A 19,144-nucleotide genomic window follows, 5' to 3' on the forward strand; every position below is an offset into this window, starting at 1 on the left:
CTGTACAGAATAAACATGGCTTCATGGAAACCCAGTTTCTAGGTGTAAAGACAACATTCCAGGCGAAAACAGATGTGTAAACATATATTGTCAACCAAATGTAGAGTGTCTTACCATGAACAAACCTTTTAAAGCCCTTTGAAAATCAGGATAAGACACTCAGTATAGTGCAATATAAGTAACAGAAGGAGCTGTTTAGCAATGGAGAGGACTTTGCTTAGCTGTGTGGGTTAAAGAGCCCCTATGAGGAGGAACCTATTGATTTTAATTACACAGAAACAGCCCATGGGGACAAAAGGACTTTTGCTGTTTACTTAGCCATTGCAGCTCTCTGTGATTGTGCAGGGTGCGATAAAATCAGTCCCTTCATTATTACCATAATAAGGAAAAAAAGTGCTTTGGGCCTTACCTTTTGTATTTAAAGATGAAGAATGGACGGGGAAAAAAAGAAGACGGTTTCCAGGACTTCAGGCTTCAAAATGATTAGCGGCAAACTTAAAGGAACCTTTTCGGTTTAATTGAAATCCTAGACACCTCTACACTGTGTTAAAGAGAAAACACTTTACCTACAGGATGTACTTTTATATTAGGAAATGTTGCACAGAAAACTAAACTTCCCCCCCCCACAGTAATATTACAAAATATACTTCAATAATACATTCATTAATATTAAATCCGAAGGTCAGATGATAGATTACATTTTATCATGTTTCTCCTCATGTAGGTGTCATTCTCAGTGGTCTCGCTTGATATACATGAAGTCAAGTTTAAACTTTATGGTTTAAATTAGATTGTAACCTGATTGAGGAGGACAAGTTTAGCTGACAGCTTTATATTGTAATTATCTTTCTTTATATTAATATATAAATAGACATCTTACAAGAGAAGTATGATTTAAGGTATGGATAGATGCATTATAGAATTTCTTCCTAATTTAAAAAAGAAACCAAGATAAATTCTACTGTGAGGAACACATGCATAAGAGGTTGGGCTTCTCAATTAAGTACAACCTTCTTTCTGCATTCTGAGCAATTATTCTGGTATTGCAGCCTAACCTTCAAATTCTGTGGAGGCTAGCCATCTGCAGAACGCAATCTCGTGTCAGGCAAACCACCCTCCTCTAACTTGAGTCAGACACCATGTCTAACAGAGTGAAATTGACCTGTATTAAGGCCTCTTCACTCTAGCTAAATTATTTGATCATAGCCCCTGACATCTGTTTGGGTCAGTAATTGGTTGTTTATAGGAGCAGAGGAGAGCCACCACCAGCAAGACAATGAAGGCAAGGGACAAACATGGAGGGCATGCAGACAAGTCCTTGCCGACCACTGTCTGCACAAGATAAGCAATGCAGATCAGCTGTGTTCACTCTATCTCCCTGGCTAGGCCTAATAATCCCTTTTAGCAGTCGCTCACAGCTACAGCATGCTATGCAGAGGGCTGGGAACTAATACGGAGAAGATTTCAGGTGTATTACGTCCCTGAAATCTAAAACACAGTTTGTAGAATTTGGTAGATTTCACCGTACAATTACTTTCAAATGTCAATTTCATGGCAGTCCATGGGGGAGAGAATGGGAGATAGAAGATACTCATAATGTAATGTTTTTTTGGATCAGGATGGTTGGGCATTTGGCTCTATCTCACACAATGGAATTTGAAGCGCTGTATAGGTACCTGAGGATATTTTAACCCCTTAAATGACAGTGTACCAGTGTAAAAGTGTGAGTTTGCAATGATTCAAAATAACACAACAAAGTCTGAACTGAGGTTGTGCAAAAAGGACAAGATGTTGCTTTGAGTGTATTTTTTTATTTTTTTCTAGTAGCTACTTTTATTACTATTAAGTATTGCTTGCGTTTAAAAGTCAGTTTACACAATAGCATGTTCATAAGTCTGAAATAACTTTAATTGAAAATTAAAAGATTGTCACCCAAAAATTGTCTTCAGCCTTCAAATGAGGAAATGTAATTTCTGTTTTAATTCTAGTATAGTTTACATTATACTATACTAGTAAAGTATACATTTCAAAATGAAACATTTTTTAAACACTTCAGGTCCTTGTGTGATGTGCTCCAGTTCATATAAAGCAGTATTTGTCCTTTGCACAGCCTAAAACAACTTACAGAGTAACACCTACAAAAAAGTTTACATTAAAAAAACTAAAAATAAATTCTGAATATTGATTTATGGCAGTTACACAGAAAATCCTTCAACCACTTTGCTGAAACAGAGTTACGCTCAGACTTATCCCAGTGACCATTTGTTAACTTTTAACTTAGATCTCTTACGTTAAAGCCTCCCATCTCTCATCTGATAAAGACTTCTAGTAACTCTGAAATGCACTTTAACATTGACTCCTCCATAACTTTATTTTTTTAATTTGTTTGAAAATTCCATGGCTCTTTACCATTGAACATCGCATGTGCATGATCAGATAAGTAACAACTTGAATATCTGCGGATATATATACAAATACATATTCTGCTATATATGCTCTATAACCGTTAATTTACAGGAACCACTACAATACAAAATATTCCATTCTAATAATACTTTAATTATAAATACACAACAACACATGTATGCCATTATCAACACACACCTAGACATTTGCACTTTTGTGTATGTGTGCTTCACACATAACACATATCCAGATATTAACCTGATATACTACATTCACTATATAGACAGTTGTAAACACTGAGTTCCTTTAATGAATGAAGCCTTTCTTCCCTGACTCCCCAAAGCTTTTCAGACTTAATTTTCTGAAGATTGCTTGCCCATTCGAGAGGAGAAGCTCGATTCCTCTTATTCTTCAGAGCCCTAGCCTGCAATGAGATGTCAGGATTGTTCAGCAAAGCCTTCTGAATGGAGGCTTAACTACTAGTGGCTGCTTTTAACACATTGGTGTGAATTACTTGACTGGCGAAACTAAGCAGCAATTAGACACCTCTCTACCAAGCGGAAATGAGAAATTTGCTGTTTGGCCTTCAGATGAGTCCAGCTCCTGCTGAGGCTTTTGGCCTATCTGCCTTTATCAAAGCCACAGGCCAATCGGCTAAAGAAACAACATTTGTAGGTGGCATTCTGGAGAAAGACTTTCTAATTTTTTTTCTCCTTCAATTCTATTACACCAGTTTAACAGGGATTTACCAAGGGTGACAATGGATCCTACCAGTGCTGAACAACACAAAGTGCATGGGCTCTTGTATATTTGGAGAGACTATGTGAATGACAGTCTGTGTACTATACTGAGCCTTTTGCAGCAACATGAATTCTACCTGACATTTTTAGTGCAGTTAATTTAATCAACTTCTGCTATTATCTGGACATGTTATTTTGACACAGAGATCAAAATCATTTTTTTCAAAACTAATCCAGCATTAGGTTTCTACTTCTACTTCACCAGCAGGTCATTACAACAAAAAATATTTTCACTCCACTTTATGTGGTCCAGTATGTCTCCATATTGCTTGTTTTTGTATATTATCCCATAAAAAAGCACAAAAAAACTTGTACATCAAGAATTGTGTATTTAAAAGTGAAATAGGTAGAGTTTCTTGAGACTGTCACTGAAGTATGGAAGAATGGCAGTAATGTAAAGTAATGGCAGAGTACCAATGTAAAACGTGAAGGCAAGTACTGTTTTATGTTGTTCTTATGGACTGTTTTGGAAAAATACCATCTAGTGAAATACATATATTATTCAGAGGAGAAAATGGAACATGTCAAGATGTAAATCCAAACTTGGCAGCTAGTTTCATACACATATGTCTACACATAGAATTCTAATAAACATATTGAACAATTAATGCAATATGACCGGATTTTTACATATTAGTAAAAGTTTTGTTTAATTAGGCTTCTTTCACCCATCAGCGAATGGTTTAGCAGTAGCAAGGTATCAAGTGGATCTAGTGAAAAAGAATAATCATTTTTATGATTTGTGTTAAGAATTTGTTAATATCTAGCTCTCCAAATACTATAAATCTAATCATGTAGAAAAATGTCCCCAATTTCCTTATTTTAGGAAAATTTAAGGGGATATTGTAATCACATCAGAGTCAACTTCATTAGTTTCAGATTATCCAAGAGAAAGTTCTCTGGTGTTGCCTATCCAATGGTGTTACTCTGACCATGGAGATGTATTTGTAGTGTCAAGTGTACAGATGTGAGACTAATCAGTCCACTGTCTGCTTTTTGAAACAAAAACCATTGTGGTCTCAACCTATCCATTTAGAAAGAAAGAAGAAAAGTAAAGGCACCACTGACTGCATGCTTTATTCTCTGACACCATCCATCTTTCCAAATTGATTTTTGATACCCACATTGACCTGGAAGGGAGACAAAGCGATAACTCTCTGAAAGTGGAAAACAATATTATTCCCACAAATATGAATTACTTGCCAGCAGGTTAAATCTAGTGTGCAATGAATTATGTGACTCTGGAGCTCTAATATTTCTCCTGAATTTTACAGAGTCAAAAGAGGGTTCATGAGCTTAGACAAGCACTTAACTACTAAAAATCAGTCCCAGAGTGCTCTCCTGGACATCTGCTGCGCTGTTTGCGGTCCTACCACTGGCAGTCAATTTTGATTCCAGAGTCAGAACAAACAAACCAATGAATAAAAACATTCTTTCATTTTGTTGGTTACAGATTTCATTTGTTGGCTTTATTGTGTGCTCGTCTTCCTCCGAATTTGAGTATCTCTGCCATGCCACTCAGAACAAATAAAGCAAGGCAGGGAAAGCTGGAAAATTGTACACATGAGACCCATACATAATGAAATGATTCTTTGTCACATTGCATCTTTGTTGATCTCTCAAAACATGAAAATACTGAAGGGTTTTCAAGTGTCTGCCAGCCTACTTTTACAGTTTATAACAGTGTTTGATTGGCAATCAATTCCAGTGATCGTCATCCTTTGAAATTCAAAGAAGTTATGAACCTGAGATTTAATAAACTATTTCATACCCCTTGAAGAGGACGGCATAATAACAGAAAAGAAAAATTGTCTTGCTAGAAATAAAAAACCATTATGATTTACATTATACTACATTTCCATAATATTCTTACAGATGAGATTGACTTTTATTTTGCCTTGTGTTGAGCATTTGTGTTATTCCTCTTTAGAATCCAGTGTAAAGTTGCAGCCATACAGTAACTCTTTCATCCGTACAAATTAGATGAGATATTCTCTTCTTATTGGAAGACTTTATGTTCTCCTCCAGCAGTGTTCTTAAATTTGCCAAATTTAATGCATATCATTAAACTGTACCCTTTTTAAAGGATATACTGTATATTGCAGTTGTATCATCGAAGCAGCTGATAGTTAAGATTTCTAGCAAATTAAACTACAAGGTATGAACATTTACTGCATTTCTGCAGAATCACCAAAGAGTGCTGTGGAAGCTACACGGAAAATGTCATCTTGAACTACTTCTAAAAATCCCTCACGTTATGAGACTAAAACCCCAACAGTTAGCAGCATCAGGAAGCAAGTTGATACTTATGTTTCTTTGGCATCTGAGAAGTGTTGGGCAAATTGGGTGAATCATTCAACATTCCCATAATTGTCTCTGAATCAATACCACCAAGTGTTAGATATGCATAATCACTGTTGAATATGAACAAACTAGCTATGAAAGGTACTGTCTAAATTTTGGTAGAGCAGTGAGGGTGCGAAAACAGGACAGTAGCCAGTTATTACAATTTATCATTACAGTCAGGTTGGTACAAAAAAAAACTTGATTCATTCATAGAATTATCATAGAGCAGAAAAAAATATAGAAAAATTCAAAGCAGTCTACTTTTCAGTAAAGCTGACCCCTGCCAGTAGGTTCCACTTACTAAATGGGGCTTGGATTCCAGATGTTCATCTCTGTTTTAATTTCAAATGATACATTGACAGCTTCCAAATGTATAGTACGTGTTGGAATTTACAAAATAACCTTTTACACACATGTATAATATACTTTTCAGTTTTATGTACTGTATAATTATTGAAAATAAATGCTAATTTTTTTTTTCTAAATGAATTGTGCCACTGTAGCTCTTTTATACTGTTAATATGAATGTAGCAACACCTTATTTTAATTGTGAGCTTTTTATACTGTAATTATGATGCAGTGATAAGCTGGAAAGTGCCATGTCTGTAAGGCAGGCTGAGATATCTACTTACTTGGTACCAGCAAAGGCAAGTGGAAAGGTGAGAGCTGGGGATGCTTCTGCAGGCAGACAGGGAAGCCACTTGCAGCCATGCTGAAAAGGGCAGGGGAATCAGTGCAGCCAAGCAAGGCAGGAAAAACAGGAAGCTGCACAGTCCAGCTGGTCTGGTTGGTCGCTGTGAGGGCGTAGTGAGAACGGGTAAGATGGGGATCTAGCTGGCAGCGCGGTTCCATCTCAGGATCTGGCAATCGGGCTGATTCAGGCAGAATCCAAAATGTTTTACAGGCTGGTTGGTGCAGGAACCATTTCCATAATTCAGTAGGAAGCTCAATGACAGAGCACCTGACCCTACACAGAACAGAATTGAAGTACCTTGGAGCTGATGAGATAATTACCTATTAAGTGGGTGCGGGTGCCTTGGACAGCCTTTCCGAATGAGTTCTCCCAACACTGCATGCGAACGCAACTGCTTGCCATAGAGAGGGCTGCACGCATCGGCATAATAATAACTAATTAAGATAAAACATACATTTAATTTATAACACATTTTAAAGGTGCTTTTGATTTTTTAATTGTGGGGTTTGTTGTACTTTCACTACTGAATTGATGAGTGCTAGCCAAGATCTAATTTGGGAAGAACAGCTAAAAGGCCAGCATTAGGACAACTTGTTTAAGGCATTTATAAATCGTAGCATTAGAGGGAAGGGAGAGCTGGCTAAAGTGGCCAATACTGAAACATTTCTGTCATGTGACATATGATAAGAAAGTGGCCATACTTGGCCATCATCACTTTTCACTCTGTCACAACCTTTACACTCACACCTACCTCTTCTTTTTTGGTATCATCCCTGCAATGTAGGAATGTGTAGGAATTGTCCATTACATTGAAATGATCATCCTGACTTTGGCATCTCAGTTTTTCCACCAAGAAGTTACTTTAAATTTGGCCTAGTTTCTCAAAGAAATTACAAGTTTTGTCTAAGCATAGGTTAAGGCTTTAAATACAATGTGCATAGAGAGATTGTTATGTTTTCCTTCCAAAAAAAGTAAAAAAGGAGGTTCACTACATCTAATCGGCGCATCATGTTATCTATCAAGTAAATTACAAAGTGTGCCCATCCTGACTGAAACAAGTGCAAACATCGAAGTCACTAGTGATGTCATGTTACAGCTGCTGCTGTAGTTGGGTTTCCTTTTGCAAACATAATGGGAGGGGGGAGAACAGAGAGATGTCACTGGACTCACATGACAAAGAGCTGCCATTATGTAACTGTGACAGAATGCCTCCACAGGCAATTTCTAAAAATTATTTAAACAATGTAATAAGTGAAATGTCACCGTTAACTAATTATGTTTATGCTAATTGATAATTAGCCTCTTAATGGAGACTGTCTTAATTAACAATGGCTGTGAAAATGTGCACGAGAGAGAGCAAGTCCATAAATGAAGCTAGTAATTGCCAGCTTCCAGTGATTAACATAGATTTATTGGGCTTTTACAGCTTTTGTTTAATATTAGGATGACTCGAAAAATTCTCTCTGTATATATAGAGAGTGTTTTGCATAGCTAATCATTTACTGTGTTTTTAAAGAGCGAGGACTTTTTATATATCCAACAGTACTTCTGAGTTTTACTCGCTATGCTTAATTAAAATACTTGAAAATAAGTGACAAAATTAATTTTGGTTGTTTAGGGCACGTACATAATATTTTTAGCAAGGATTAAAATTGGGAATTGTCATTATGACCCCCCTCCACTATACACTAAAATTTACAAAGCTCCTTTGTACACACAAGACATATTTTTTCCTGGGGCATATTTACTATAGCAGAAATGCGCATGACTCAGTGAAGCATTAGAGATAAGGAATCCCATTGCACTAATCAATAGATGCTACTTGATTTTTAATTATTGATGACTCACACCAGAGTTTGTATTATTTCTGCTTCTCTTTAATATAAAATCAGTATACCTGTTAGCTTTCTAAATAGTTTTTGCATTTGTACTTTTCTATTAAATCTGTTTTTTAAAAATGTGCATTTTGTACAGTAATTATAAATGGATAGCATTCACAACAACTTTTAATAATTTCTGTTATCTCGATTTCTCCCAGTAAATAGAAATTAGAAAAAAAAACAGGAATCTGGAAAAATTAAAGAGTTTAATGCTTTTAAATACTAATGAATTATTAGACTTTTTAGAACGCTCACCTTTAATCTGTTGAAATGAAAGTTATACCAGCATCTAACTGGTTTAACTACGGAACAGATTAAGTCATCTGTGGGCTACAAAGAACTGGTCACACATTTATTAATCCTAGGTGTTTCTTGGCTGAAGGTGTGGAGGAGAATTTTCAGAAGCTGAAAACATTCCGAGTCACCTTGAAGTACAGTATGAACAGGTATGGCCAAAAAAGAAAATGAACATGCTAGAAAAGCACTAGGTAAAAATAACATCTTTAATGCTGTTCTTGTGCCTTTGAACAGAAATCTGAATCATCTCCAACACCTGAGAAACACAGTATGATTGCAAGCTGCTCTTCTTGTGTTTGATGCATGGATCCTATCTTTTAGTTAGTAATGAGATGGACAAGTACCTTAGGAAGTTTATTATGAAAACCCCAATTCCATAAAAACAGGCAACAGCTTTTCCCCTCAGTACATTTAAGCTCAATCACAACCAAATACCATCCATGCTATGATACATTTTCTGAACTGCCCATAAGCATGTTTGTCTTGGGGGCACAATTTCACTACTTAAACCTCAAGCTGGACAGATAACCCCTTCACCCCTTCACACATTGGAGTTAAACCCCCTAAGCCATTGTTAAAGTGAAGCGGTTTGACATTTAAGAAAAAAGTAGGTCATGGGCCATCCTGGTTAATGAAAGAATGCCATTTTTCAAAGTTTGACTTTTATTGTCGCTAGAGATTACACCAGACAAGTGTGGAGTTCACTACTTAAAACTTTTTAAAAATCAGAATAGTCTAAAATTCATAAAGCAGAAAGTACAAATTTCCTTGATGGGAGTTGTAATATGATATTCCCAAAATCAGAAGTATCAAAAGGCAGATAAGACCCAGGGAAAATGTGGGCAGCATGCCAACAGGTTGCAGTGTTGCATGCAGGCAGGGGCCCAGATCAGTCTGCCCATCCAGCTGCCTTTCAAAGAGGCAACCAATCTTCTAATTGAAGGCTATTAAAGGCTTGCTTCTCCCCTAGACCAGTGCTCTGCCATTGAGTGCTGAAAGCCAGCTACCCGGCTGCCCCAGTTCAGCAGCCTCCTGCTACTCCATGGACTTTCCCCTCAAACAGCTCTCAGATTCACTGGTTTGTCAGGGTAGCTGGACACCCTATCTACTCTGTCTTGCTGTATACCCACAATCCAAAACCCCCCAGAGAATCCCAAAATCCTGCAGTTTACCTGCCCACCGCGGCATCACTCTGCAGTACACGCACATTAACAGTCCACAGTTAAGAATCTCACATGATTCCACCAAGATATTGCCCTACTCAAGTCACAAGCGTGTCGCAGTTTAATTCTCTGAAAGTGAACGTGTTTCAATCATTAGTCTCTCGAAGTGATTTGACTTGGTTGAACACGGAGCATGTTTCTGTTCCAAAACGATCATATGTGGGGAAAAACAAATGCATATTATATTTGAGTATACATATATCAAAGTATTACTTTGACAGTAGTCTGTCATTGTTTCCAACTAAACGCGTACAGGCAAGGCGAGTTCAGATTGCCGAGTTCGTTTTTACAGCGCGGGTGGAAATGTTCCCGTCCTTACCCGGTTCATTTCACACCATGTGGGTAAACACGCGGACTGTAAAAAAAAAAAGATTCGGGGAGAAAATATAAAAGTCTATTCTAACCAGAAAATAAAGAGCGCTTACATGTAAAGGAAGAGGGAAGGAAAAAAATCACCGGCGTGCAGAAAAAGCCCAGTTCCTGTTCGCAAGACGGGGAAGGTCCTAAAAATAGGCCGGGTGCCGGTAGAAGGTTAATTATATGCCTGTGAGCCAGCCAAAGGATTAGTCCATTCTTAATGGACTGAGGGAGAGGAATGTATTCTAAATGTCCAGATATTAACTGAATACTGAAATTATTATTGCTTCTACTGTTTGTGTATGTGTGTCCAAGTAGTATGGATTACAATGAATGTTATGTGATATGTGTTGTCCTGTGTGTTTAAGGGTTTTTTCGTGTGTGTGTCTGTCTTGGTAATGGTACGTCCCAACCATATATAAGAGATTGGGAAGGGCTTGTGGTGTTGGATGTGTTGGTGTAAGGAGAGGAAGTGGTGAGTGTGAAGTGGGGGGGGGGGGGATGTATTTATTTAATCATAAGGCTCATTGAGTGGTTTTTTTTTTTGTGTAAGATGGAAGCCCTTGTTTGTGTATACAGTGTGAAGAGAAAGAACCTGTGAGGAAAGGGGAGGTTGTTTTATTGGGTACCTATGCTACCCACATAAGGTGTTATGTATGTATATACTATATATGCAAGTGCACTTGCTTATATTCTCATGGTCATAAATAAAAATTGCTTGTGTAAAGCAAGCATTTTTTACTTGTTTGTAGTCCTCTACACCACATGGCAGTTACATCCCTGTGCCCACAGTAATTTTTGTGAAGTACAGTGCCACATTCTCACTACTAAAATTAATCTGATAACTTGGTTTCCTTTCTTCAGTTTGAAATAAAAGTCTGCAATGACTTGCTTTTAGAATTAATAACTTTGATCACAGCTCTGTCTTTGTGCCAGGCCAGAAAATCAACTTACTAGTGCATTGTGTAGTTTTTGCATAACATATTGCACCGATGTGACCTAATTTGCAGTATAGATGTCAATTGACATAGAATTGCAAATAGTTAAAATTAGAAAAATATTGTCTTAAATTCTGAGACTTTCTGAAGCAATGTTTTACTTTGTATTTTTCTTTATGCAATACAATGTCTTACAAACTGTATCTATAGGCTTTGACTCTTGAGAAAACCTCATGTTTACCTTGGTTAGAAAGGAGACTGATGTGGCATTGATTGACAATGATACGCATAACCTCACCTTGTCAGTGTATTCTGAAGCTTGTATAATTGTTACAAAGCAGAACATCTTGCTTTAATTATCTGTGCTAAATCTCATACTCCTCTGTTTCACTCAGCTGATTGAATTTGACACAAAGTAGAGTACTTATCTGCAGTAGAAACAAAATGACAAACCCACATTGTGTAATATTTGACAGGAAATGCCAATTTAGTGTTCTTGATACTAGCCAAACCTATTGTATCTTTCAGCAGTGACATCCCTGACCATAGTATGATGTAAAAAGGAGCTTAATTTTATAACAAAATGTAATTGTTGCATGAGAATCATTAAATGACCAATCACAAGTAGCAATATGTAGTACTACAGTATATTAAGATTCTGTAGTGTGTCTTTATTAGAGAGCTACACTCTCACCACCCAGCCATGAGATGCAAAATACAGGATCATTTCAACTACGGATTAGCAACATGCAAGACAGACAAGGGACATGTGTCTTGGAGACAGTTATTAAGTTCATATGTCTAGGTTAAGGAATGTTCAGACATCACTTTGCATCTTTTTCTGGTCCTCTCAAAACCTCAAATATTTACAGCTTCGGCCATCCACCAGGAACAGCCTGTGTTTTAACCTTGACTGAGACCTTCCCTTGGTGCCTTGAGCTACGAACCCTTCTGCTTTGTCTTGACCTTGGATTGGGATTATGTCCTTGGTTTATGTCCTGGTTTATTTCAAGAAATGGCTAGATGGATTTGGATTAATCAGCCACTATGCATGGGCTAGACAGGCAGAATGTCTACCTAAAACATTTGTAACTTCTTATTTTCCAATGTGTTGTAAAACGTTCCCCTCAGGTAAGTGGTATACTCAGATTCCCCCAAGTATGGGGAAACTTTGGAAAATGTATTTTTCCTCAGTGTATTTCATTCCAAATCGGGAAGTACAGTATTGAGAGTGAATTTAATTTTTTCTGCAAGTTATTCTACTCAAGCATATTGGAGCTATAGCATATTTGTGGACTTAAAAATTGATTTATAAACAAGAAGTTAAACTCGGCTGGGCTTCTTAGCAATACTGAAGATTATTTCAAATGTGAAATAACATTCTTAATTCCACCCTTTTGATAGATCTTTTTGGAATTGTCACGATTTCTTTTGAAAGGTTCCATGTATTACTTCTCTATCAACTCCCACTGTTGGCTTAATTAGTATTCACTTCTGCTTGATTTTTTTTTTTATCCTCTTTAATCTGATACATTCCACTGTCCAGGTGTTTTCACATTTTCAGGGTTTATCCTGCTAAATCTCAGGCTCAGGTGCTGATAAATCTAATGCCATGACCACTGCTCCAGAGCACAAAAGTGATAATGGGCCGCTCTCACTGCTTGCTAAAAGGTTGAGGTGCTGCCACCTGGAAATCTTCCAAGTGTCACACTTGCTACAGCTCCTTAAACTAGCTGGGCAGGTCATCGGGTACTGTGGAAATGTCCTAGAAATACTGTAAAATTGCTTTTTTCCCCATAGCTTATCAACACCCCTTGTTCTGCACAAACAAAATAATACCGCTTCTAATGTTTATCAGACACAGGGATAAATCTTAAAGAATGAACATCTACAACACATTTCAGCCACTGGGGACTCTGCTAGTGACCCCTACTTCAGGATGTGTGTTGTCCCTTCATCCTTGTCCTTGACCACAGTCCTGGCTTTTTCATCTTTTTTTCTCCCTGAAGTGATAGATATTGGTTCCTCCCCCCCCCCCCCCCCCCAAAAAGGATGAACAAAGGCTGCTTTCACGGTCCCTGTTACCTGACAGGAATCAATATCTATTACAATGTAATGTTGCCACATTCATTACTGGTTCTACTCAAGTCAGCTTTTGTAGGCATTGCTATAGCTCCAGCAAGATGGTCAATACTGGGTTTTACCACACATGATTTGGTTCATCTTGCTGTGAGACTAGAAAATAAATGTCCTTACTTAGTGGTTAGTGGATCACATCTGCTGAATGGTGGGGATTCCAATCTTATTTATTTCATAAAATAGAGAAGTTTTGCATGAATAGATTCTTAACATTCTTCTTCTGTAACTTCCCACAGTTACTTACAGTAGATATTCTTCTAAATGCCTGCAGAGGGTGTGCAAATGTGCTTGCCACTACATCTGCAAAAGGAACGCTTAGTTATACATGTATACTGTAGAACTTGGATGTTTTGGAATCTAAATGAACTGATAATTACTCAATATTTTCATCTTTTAATGTGATCTGTTTAGTTTATGGGCAACATGGTGGTGCACTTGTTGTTGTCCCACAGGACCTAGGTTCTTTAGAGAAACCGATAAGATCCTTGGATGAATTGGCAACAATTGTATATGGCCAATAAAGTGATCTTATCAGTTTCAACAATATGGCTGGGCAACCCTTTTAGTAAAGTACTGTCCCCTTTTCACAATTTTAAATGTTCTTCCACATGAGTTCCATTTGTGTCCTCAGTTTTTTCACTTTTCATTCTGAAAATATCAATCTTGCTGAGAATAAAGGCTTTGAAAATTAACATCACAGAACATAGGCAGACATCTCTGGAAGTCCTGCACAATGTCATTTCCTGTAAGATCCAACTCGAACTTGTACAGGCATCCTGTGTGACAGGAACAGAATTACATTTCCGAATAAGATAACTGAGTGAACTCCAGATGTCTGGAGACCTGTTAAACCAGGTACACTTGGATGACTGTTTAATTGGCTTGGTAGTGAAATTCATGTATTGATCTAGGTAATGAAACTAATCACTTTGCTTACATAAATAACCAAATACCAACCAGACTGTTTTGAAAGGTGGTGCTGCACCACACAAACTAAAGATCCTTAAAAGGTCATTTTACCTTTGGTCACTTTTCTACTTGTCACATCGATGTGTATACTTCTACTGTTTTTTTTTAGAAATCCTTATGTACTATACTACTTTTATAAATGATCCTTGTTTTTCTGCCTGAAAAATGGATAAAACTGTTTTGGTCTTGAGTGTTGCTTAGCTAACTGAATATAACAAGTAAAATGACTCTCTCAATCATTCTCACAGAAAATGTTTATTTAAACAATAGCTGACAAGCACTTGGAACACAATACTGTATTACCTTTAACCTATGACCTACCATAATATACTGTACACATGCTCCATTTATCAAAGACCTTCACTGAGACTCAAGTGTCTCCTTTCAACTTAAGTCTGAACTATATTTTTTCTAATAATGTGACAGACCTTTAAATGAAGGAGTGAATTCACTACAACAATAAAAGAGTAGCTAGAGCTCTTTGCCCCCTACTCAGCTTATGCCAACAGCAATAAAATCACTGTTTATTGGACTTTATACAGTAGTCAAATAAAAGAGGGATTTACGACAAACAAGAATAACTTGTTTTGGTAAACCTGTTTAGAGGTGTCTATAAAAAGAAAGCAATCAGCCCTGGAGTTTTTTTACTTTGTATGATAGCAGTAGGAAAATACCATTACATACAGTAGTATAATAGCACACCTGAAGCAAACAATATAATGATTAGTCTATTAATTTAGACTTAAATTCAGGGTGTTCATAAAATTACAATTTTACTCTTGTGAGGAGTGCATGTTCAATTACATTTTGAAAGTAAAAACAATAGGAAGTAATATGGAGAGCTACAAATTCCTTGGTGTACTGTATGTAAATGCTGGAAAATCTTAAAATGTCTGGTTTCAATTAGACCTCTGGGGAAACAGGAGGATTGAATCCTCCGAATGCCAAGTCTTTCATCCATACTTATTTATCTAAGTAAGTCCTCCTGTTCAGTGATCTGCTTTTCAGTTGTTTGATGGACTTTTTTTAAATTTTCAATATTTACAGAATGCACATCTAGGCTAAAATGGGTATTTCCAAGTTGAAAGCATATAAAATTGCCTGTCTGGAGTAAGTCCAGTGAACAGTAGCCTTGTACATTCTTGGACTTGAAGAAATGTCTTGCTCAAAATAAGTAACAAGTCTTTTTAGTCTTGAACAGAGAAGACTGAAGAATGAAGCACTCACATTTCTCAAAATTACTGACAAGTTAACTTGGTAAATTGTTTCAGTATCAACCAGTTTATATTTGGAAATACAAACTAGAGGATACAAGTGGAAACTACAGGAAAATGCATTCGAAACAGACAAAAGAAGGCTCTTTTTAACACCGAGTTAAGGACGTCTTGAGTGACGTTGATACCCTGGCATTTTTCAAGAAACTTGTTAGATTTGATCCTCCAATCACTCAGTTATTAAAATTGAATGAGTTTGATGGGCTCAACTGATTTCTCATCCTAAACCTTTCATTTGATCTAGCTTTCAATGAAACATGTAAATGGTAAATGTGTTTTGAAATTTGACAGTCTTCACATCACAACATCCAATGCATTTTCTCTTCAACTAAAAAATTAAATGCTTTCGATTTACCTTTTGTTTAATCTCAAATCCTAGTACTCTCGGGCTCTTAAATTGTCCTGAAATAGTTTTTTTTTATTGAATTTTTATTAACAGTATGTTTTCATTTTTGGTATCTCTTTCTAGATTTTGTGTGATGTCATGTTTTGACCTCTTTATTTCATCTGTGCAGTTTTTTTTTGTACACTGAAATGTCTGTTGTATAGACTAACCATGTGCAGTTGATCTACATTTTCAAAAATGTAGAAATCTTGTGCTCCCTTTAGAGGTGTGATGCCATTGGATTTACAACCAACCCTCCTTTGTACTAATTAAGCTGATAGGACTCTTGGTTCCAATGCATTTAAACTACTTCAGACGTGGCACATTACACAATTTAAGGCCCCTTCCACAAGTGCTAGAGGAGATACCAGGCCAGTGTGCATAAATCCACCCAATCTGTAATCAAAAAGATGGTAGGAATGCTGAGCATGTATAATAGATGTATCTTGTCATTGCTGTGGGGCTCCGCAGCTCCTCACTTTAAGGGTGGGTGATATTTATCGGCAATGCAGAATACTGAATTGCATACTGATTGAAGAGCCTTAACTCCGGGGTGACATGCAAACTAACATCGCTGACAAAATACAATCAAAGGTCCTCGTTTGGAGGGAACAAAGGGAGGTAGAAATCCTGAAGGCAGGCTTGTGAAGGCCAAAATGTCTTATCTTTTCGTATGCCTGCACAGACAATTACTAACAAGCTTCAGAAAAATGCACCCTTTAAGATGTATTTTGCCTGCTTCCTGTGTGTGTAAAAAAAAAAGTCATGCCACTCCAGGTGGTGATACTATGGGCTTCAAAAGAAAACACTATGAATATTACCAGCAGCCATCGCACCCTGCAGCTCTCAACTGGCAACCCACTGAAGCTCAGCAGCTGTGAGCCTGGTCAGTACCTGGATGGGACAATTCCAGGGGAAAAAAGGTTGCTGCTGGAAGAGGTGCTCACCCAGCGGTCTGTGTGGGTCCTAATGCCCTGGTATAGGGAGGGGGAGGTCTTGACTCCGGTCATTAAAAATCCCAGGGTGTTTCTTGAAAAGAGTAGGGGCGTTATCCTGGTCTCTTGGTCGATCATGGCCTCCTAAGAATCCCCCCGTATAAATAGGCTTCATCACTCTTTTCTCCTCCCCACTGATAGCTGGTGTGTAGTGAGTGTACTGGTGCACTATGGCTGCTGTTGCATCATTCATGTGGGGCTGCACATTGGTTGTGGTGGAAGAGAGCTCCCATTACCTGTAAAGTGCTTTGAGTGGAGTGTTTAAAACTGCTTTAGAAATGGGTATCATGGGTAATATTTTTTTTCCTTCCTTGTTTAGATAACCTGACCTGGTTTCAGTGATAACTGGAAGTTGATTGCAAATTATTCCAGTATTTCCCTGGAGGTAATCTCTAAAAGTTTGCATGGTATCCATTAAGGGGTATTCACACTGTAATCTTATTTTTACACCAAATTTTCCATTCTGTTTTGTATTGGGATTCTCAAACTCTTCTCAAACAAGACGGTGTGGGAAGTGTACATACTATACATGACAAATGTTATCTACAAGGTGTCTTGTTTACTATACAATACAGCATTGTAGTTAACTGTGGAATTGGAAATCGGTTCATTTTGGTCTATCATACTTGTACCCAAAGCTAGTATTAGATTGTCTGATGTTTAGATGAAAAATCCACAAGTTTGGATTTGTTTTCCCTCAGCGGTTTCTTTGTGGGGTGCTTAAAATATACTGTGAAGTAACATAGCATGAATAAACCTTGAGTGTGAGGGGAATTTGATAACTCACAATTTTAACCATTTAACTTGCATTTTAAACAAAGCACTAGGAATTTCCATAAATCCTGAATTTTATTTTTTAATTGGATCTTGTAACCTATTTTAAGAACTTATTATTCTAGTATGCATTTTATTAATCACTTTATCTAATACAGGGTCACAAGGGAGCTGGAGCCTATGCTGGCAAGCATTAGACCTGATCAGCATCAACTTTGTTTGCCTATTAAATTTATGCACACCACAGAATAGAATACTAGCAACTGCACACAATCTAAGAAACAATCCTCACTTTAGTATCTATGTAATCTGAGTGGATAACAGATTCACTGAGTAACTTCATCTTCCTCTGCAAAGTAATTTATCCATTTTCTTAACCACTTCATGCAGTTCAGCATCACAGGGGAGCCAGAGCCTATCCTGGCAAGCAATGCACGCCAGGAAGGTTACATCCTGGGAGCGTCTCCAGTCCATTGCAGGGCACACACTCGCACCAGGACCAGTTTTCCTGGAAGCCACTGAACCTACAATGTCTCGACTGTGGAAGGAAATCGGAGCACCCATAGAAAACGCATGCAAACACAGGCACAACACCCAAAATCCACACAGATGGCACACCAGGAACTGAACCGAAACTCCTAGTGGTGCCAGGCAGTAATGCTAACCACTACACCACCATGCCACCTAGTACCTGTTAATTTTACTTCATTCTTTGCTGTATCATGATCTATTTTGCAATACTTTGGAATGGTGTTCACCCTAAAAAGTGCTCAACAAATTCATAATTGATTGCATATGCTGTAAGTCAGTTATGCACATGACACTTATACACAAGCTATTAATGAACCGAATTGTCTGTCTGTTGGGTTCCATGTTGCTTCATAATCCCATTTGTCCATCTGATGAAATTAATGCAATGCTGATTTGTTTCAGTTTGTCACTTTTGTTTTGAAGCTGGAAAAATGTATCTGTTCACCATAAAGATCTGTTTTAATGTTATCCAATAAAACTTTATTCTTTTTCATGGTGTTTTGCAATTTCAAAACTGGTCTATACAGTAGTATATTGGACAAAATGAATTGTTCCAACACTTTCATAAATGAAAGCATTTTATATGTTTGTGTGTATCCAGTTATCCATTTAGATTGTTGGGAAATTGATTTACACGTGCTTATTGCCATCTGCCTTACTCCTGTTGGTGAAGTTTAGCTCTTCCCCCCAACACCGTTAGTGTATATCTGGGTGGCTGCTATCTGCCCTTTAAGAAGTATTCATGTCTTGATTTGTATGTCTACAAATCTATTAAAATCCATGTTTATAAGGAGATACTGATAAAACCCCCAAAACTGAATACCTCCCTATCCTAAAACTACCTTTCTTGCTCTGTAATATGTGAGAATACATCCATTGTATTTTCTTATTCTGTGGTTTTAGCTTTTCATTTTCATTAAGTTGTGTGAGTGAAGATCTAGACGTTATCATTATGAATACATTTTCCTCCTGAATAAAGTATTTGGATTGTGTGCATTGTTGTGAGTTTATATAATATATATTATTATATATAATAATAAAAAATATCAGAGTCCCTTTAGAACAACAATATATGGAGTACCAGTTGTAAAACCTAATCTGCATTTTCTGAAAGACGCATAGTCTTCAAGAGTTAA

General features: G+C 37.3%; 2 long non-coding RNA genes across 2 annotated transcripts; one reads left to right on the forward strand and one right to left on the reverse strand.

The window, feature by feature from the left end:
- Positions 1-2,586: 2,586 nt before the first annotated feature.
- Positions 2,587-10,159, reverse strand: LOC138241266 (uncharacterized). Its single transcript, XR_011190470.1, has 3 exons — positions 10,072-10,159; positions 6,185-6,346; positions 2,587-2,830 (listed from the first exon to the last, which is right to left on the reverse strand). It is a non-coding gene; the product is annotated as an uncharacterized lncRNA (long non-coding RNA).
- Positions 10,160-10,448: 289 nt separating this feature from the next.
- On the forward strand, positions 10,449-18,929 carry LOC107077105 (uncharacterized). The gene is made up of 3 exons (XR_001478226.2): positions 10,449-10,478; positions 17,023-17,088; positions 17,868-18,929. It is a non-coding gene; the product is annotated as an uncharacterized lncRNA (long non-coding RNA).
- Positions 18,930-19,144: the final 215 nt, after the last annotated feature.

The sequence above is a fragment of the Lepisosteus oculatus genome, chromosome 1 (assembly GCF_040954835.1).
Source record: "Lepisosteus oculatus isolate fLepOcu1 chromosome 1, fLepOcu1.hap2, whole genome shotgun sequence".
Classification (NCBI taxonomy): domain Eukaryota; kingdom Metazoa; phylum Chordata; class Actinopteri; order Semionotiformes; family Lepisosteidae; genus Lepisosteus; species Lepisosteus oculatus.